This window comes from Alexandromys fortis, unplaced genomic scaffold (genome assembly GCF_014885135.2).
Source record: "Alexandromys fortis isolate MF-2015 unplaced genomic scaffold, M_Fortis_MF-2015_v1.1 scaffold_184, whole genome shotgun sequence".
Lineage (NCBI taxonomy): Eukaryota > Metazoa > Chordata > Mammalia > Rodentia > Cricetidae > Alexandromys > Alexandromys fortis.
This window is the reverse complement of record NW_026068125.1, coordinates 1594070-1599440: the sequence shown is the minus strand read 5'-3', so window position 1 is coordinate 1599440 and position 5371 is coordinate 1594070. Positions and strand designations below refer to the sequence as shown.

General features: G+C 37.9%; 1 pseudogene; it reads left to right on the top strand.

Moving 5' to 3' along the window:
- Positions 1 to 2464: 2464 nt before the first annotated feature.
- Positions 2465 to 5371, top strand: part of LOC126490655 (KAT8 regulatory NSL complex subunit 2-like) — a 9563-nt pseudogene continuing 6656 nt past the window's right edge.

The window sequence follows — 5371 nt, the reverse complement described above, 5'->3', positions numbered from 1 at the left end:
ATACAGGAGAATTCCAAGGGCTGGTAGATTCTTCTATATGTCCAGCATCTAATTGTTCTTGTACCAGCTGTTCTAAAGCCTGTAACTTTTCCTCAGCTAAAGGCCATTGCTTTGTCCATATTGGTTTCTCAGTCAACCATTTTAGAGGCAAGGCTGTTGGTATCTCTGAAGGGACATCAATTGCTTGTTCTTGTACAGCCCGAATGGCCGGTTTTCTCCGTTTGTAATATCTTTTAATATTATTCTCAGAAATATAGGCTCTAGATGTAGCAGGAATGTTAATTTCTGTATTCCATTGTTGTAATAGGTCATGACCCCATAAATTCATTGCAATATTTGCTACATATGGCCTTAATTTTCCTATTTGTCCCTTAGACACTTCCTGTTTGCTTAGGTAATATTATACCCTTCTGCGATCTGTGATGGACTTAAAGAAAAGATAGTTATAATTATAGTTTTCCTTAGTTATAATAAAAGGATAAAGTAGATATAAATATTATAACTGTAATTTTCCTTAATACCTGTTTTGTTATATGTAAATTTTCTGTGTTAAAGTTAAAACTTTCTTTTTATTTAAACAGAAAAGGGGAGGTGTTGTTCTCCTCTGTTTGTTATAAATATCATGGGTTAATAAAAACACTGTCTTGGGCCTGCACAGAGCAGAATAGAGGTAAGTACGGAAAACTAAACTTGCAAGGAAATAGAAGTAGTCATCACAAGCCTCTCAATTAAAAAGTTAAAGGCAAGATTGTTTCAATGCAGAATTCTACTAGAACTTCAAAGAAAAGTTAATACTCCTCAAACTGTTCCACCTACTAGAAACAGAAGGAACATTTGCCAAACTCTTTTTTTATGAAGCTACAGTTACCCTGATACTGAAATCACACAAAGACTCAACCAAGAAAGAGAATTACAAACCAATCTCCCTCATGAACATTGATAAAAAGTATTCAATAAAATACTGGCAAACCAAATCCAAGAACACATCAAAAAAAATCATCCACCATGATCAAGTCAGCTTCATCAATAAGATGCTGGGATGGTTCAACATGTGAAAATCTATCAATGCAATCTACCCTATAAATAAACTAAAAGAAACAAATAATATGATCTTCCTATTAGATGCTGAAAAAGCATTTGACAAATTCAATACCCCTTCATGATTAAGGTCTTGGAAAGATCAGGGATATGAGGATGTATTTAAATGTAATAAAAGCAATATACATCAGGCTAATAGCAAAGGTTAAGTGAAATGGAGAGAAACTCAAAAGCAGTTCCACTAAAATCAAGAACAAGACAGTACTGTCCAGTTTTCCCATATTTATTCAACATAGTTCTTGAAGTTCTAACTAGAGCAATAAGACAGCAAAAGAAGATCAAGCAGATACAAATTGGAAAGGAAAAAGTCAAACTCTTGCTTTTTGAATATGATATGATAGCATACATAAGTGATCCCTAAAACTCTACCAGGGAACTCCTACAACTGATAAATACCTTCTGTAATGTGGCAGGATACAAGATATATCAACTCAAAAAAAATCAGTAGCCCTCCTATATACAAATAATAAATAAACTGAGAAAAAAATCAGAAAAATATCACCCTTACAATAGCAAAAAATAACATAAAACATCTTGGCGTAACACTAACCAAACAAGTGAAAGACCTGTTCAACAAGAACTTTAAGTCTTTGAAGAATGAAATTGAAGAAGAAACAAGAAAATGGAAAGACAGCTTTTTTGTTTTCTCAGCTGCCCAGACCCAAATAATTAAACAGAAACTATATTAATTATAACACTGCTTGGTCAATAACTCAGGTATATACCTAACTGGCTCTTACATATTAAAGTAACCCATTTCTAAGCCATTATGCCAAAAAGCTTTATTCATCAACCAATAAAAGCAACACATAATTAGAAGGGTATCCCATATCATCTCCCATGTACATTTATCCAACACTGTGACACATTTGATGTCTTTGTCATCTGAATCTGTCTTTATTGCATATCTGTAATCATTTTCTGACCAGGAGCACCTTTTTTATGTGCTAAGTGAGAGTGGCTAGGACCAAATCCATGGCTCTGCCTGTTTGTTCCACCCAGTCCAAAATCGCAGAGACATGTTCACTGCCTCTGCCAGCCATGCTCACCACCCCAGCTCCAGGGACACAGCAGGCCTATGTTATCATTAAGCAATTTGTAACACCCTGCTCACAGACCCCATTTAAGTGCTCCATAACAGCACCAGCACAAACCAGGAAGCTGCCTCTTAAAGGAGCTGTACAGTTTTTGCTGCTAACTCCGAGTCAGAAAGCCTTCTTTTAAAGGAATCATGCCTCTGCTTTCCTCTAGTATGTTTCTTTTTATTTTCAACTAAACTGAATTAGTCTTTCCAGATAAAATTTTTGTATGTGAGAGTATAGATAAAAACATGAAAGTATTGTGGTTCTTAATAATGAGTGATAACATGAAGGTAAAAAGAAATAGCTTTGAAAAATAATTCTTAATGCTGGAGAGTAGGCTCAAGGGTTACAACACACTGCTCTTGACGAAGACCTGAATCCAGATCCCAGAACCCTCATTAGGTGACTTACAACCACCTGTAACTTCAGCTTCAGATGCCTGCTTCTCCTTCTGAGGACACCTGTATTCATGTATGTGTACACATGTACACACAAACACACAGGCATGTGCATGTAATGAAAAAATACAGTATGTAAGCACCATTGGAATATGGTGGCAGAAGTTTTTGTATGAACAAGATTTGGATTCACTTCTTACCAACAAATTGGGAAATTATCACCTTAGTTCCCAAATCTTACTGGCTCATTATTTGGTTGTTTGCTCATTAGGCACACTCTCACCTACATCTGCAGGGGCAGGAGTTTTACACCAAGCATATTCTTGAAGACAAGAATGCACCTTTTATTCTACCCATGAATAATGGTAAAAGATGCCCCAGTGCTGCACCAAAGCCAGAGAAGAAAGACTGGGTATCCTTTTGTGCTGAGCATGACTGTAGGTGTGCCTTAACTCTTTATGTGCAAATGAGGCATTCTTATGCTGATTGAATGCATGTGTTAAGACAGATGTGGCCTGGCTAACTCCAGGAAGCAATCATAGTGTAGCAACCAAATTCTGAATGAAAACAGCTAGAGTTATAAGTGTTGCGAAAGGTCCTTCCGCCCCTCCAACCAATAGCTGCTGAAATACCAGCCCATTGGGGCGTGGTTTCTCTCCCTTTAAAAAATTGGCTACTTCCTCTGCTCGCTCTCTTCACTTCCTTCTCCGCCAGCGACTAGACTCCCTTCCTGGTTGTGCAGAGGGCTGTTGTCTGGGATGGTGATCTGTAAGTTTTATCCTCTTTAAATAAATACCACCCTATTAATCATAATTCCAAACTGGTGTGGCATTGTTCGTGACTTATGCCTTCATCTGGCCCCGAACGTTTGGCTTTTAGGACCTCTCCTTCCCCTGCTCGGCTGCCAGTCGCGAGTTCGACTTGGCGAGAGTTCTCCCTTCCCTCAGCCGTGGCCTGTGCCTTGTGTGTGGAGCCAGCAGTTTAATATAAATTATCACGCACTGGCTTTTCTTGCTGCAGTTCTTTATATTTTCCCTTTAGGCACCTCAGATTGACTTCAAGTCCCCACGCACCCTATCATCTGCCTCTCCACATGGATTTAAACTCCACAGGCCTGCGTAGTCTCTGCCTGTGTGGTTTGTTCTTTTCTGAATCGTTTTTAAATCTCCCTTGCAAGTACAGCTCTTAAGCGGTGCGAACCAGAGCACGCGGTTGCCAAAAGCTGCAACCCCTCAGGGAGACTCTGTCACGTGGAGGCATACAGGGCTTCCGGGTTACTCTTCTCTACCCCTGGATTCTGGGTTTATAGTTTCATGTACAGAATTGATTTAATTACATTTACTTTGTTGAGCAACTTGCATTTCCCAGTTTAGGAAATCCCAAGTTGCATTTCCTAGGCCGACCCTGAAACAGGACCCAATTTCATCGCGACTTGGCAACAGCGCCACCTGCTGGATAATAGGTAATATGGCAGTTTTTGTTTCTAACGCAACTTCTACTGCTTTATTTTCACTAATACAATGGATTAGTAAATTTATATTTACTAATACAATGGAATATGTCATACAAGGTTTGTATGATTATGGGGATACATTAATTTGCTTGTTACTAGGTTTCAGTTTTCTTTTCCATATTCTATCATAAAGGAAGAATATGGCACTCCTAAGTAGAACAATAGAATTTTTACGAACTAATAATGAACAACTAATTGACAGGATTAAAATTATTGAAAATCAGAGATTATCTGAACAAGTGTCTATGACAGACAAAATTGACTCCATATCCAAGGGTACTAGAAAGTTAGCTGAAAGGGTTCAGGCTGTTGAATTTGACATTCAAACTTTATCACAAAGTTTTGATAAGGTAACAGACAGAATGTACCTCCAAGATGGGAATCTACATGATATACAAGAAAAGTTTAAGGAGGACAATTTATATTTGAAGGAAAAATTTAAAGCTTTGTAATCACAGGTGCAGAATGGGAACGAAAAAATTGATACCTCAGTGAAATCACTAGAAACATACACAGGTCAGGAGATTCAGGATTTAAGAGAGACAATGATAAAAAGATTTGAAAAGATCGAAGAAATTATTGGAGCTGGTGAACAGAGTGAAGAGGCACGAGGACAGTATACAATGCCACCACCAGCTATTAGAACTGGCCTACCCAGGGTTTTTGATACATACCCTATACTTAATTCTGACAAAGCATCAACTTCTAAAGGCTCAAAGGGAGTCAGAGAAGCTAAATGGACGCCAATAGCAATGAATGATCTAAAAGAAATTAAGCAGGGTATTGTTAATTTTGGTTTGCACAATGATTATGTAAAGGAAATGATAAGGACTTGGGCTTCTAATGCTAGAGCTATCCCATATGATTTCCATGAGTTAGTGTCTGCAGTTTTACATAAGGGACCTTCCTTGATGTTTGGAATTTATTTCAGAGAAGAATATAAACATATGGAACAGCAAGGAAGAGCAAAAGGTGTCGAGGTTTCCCAAGATCAAATTCTTGGTGCAGGAGAATATGCTGATCCACAGGTCCAAGGTCTTTATGACGATGAAGTACTGTATCTATGACACCAAGCAGCTTTAAATGCTTGGAATAGAATACAAGATCCAGCAAAAAGGGATGAATCATATACCAGAATTAGTCAGGGACAGAGAGAACCCTTTATTGACTTTTTGCAAAGATTAATTAAGGTTTTGGACATAGGGGTAACAGACCCAGAATTTAGACGAATACTTCTTGAATCTCTAGCTTTTGAGAATGCAAACATAGAATGCAAAAAG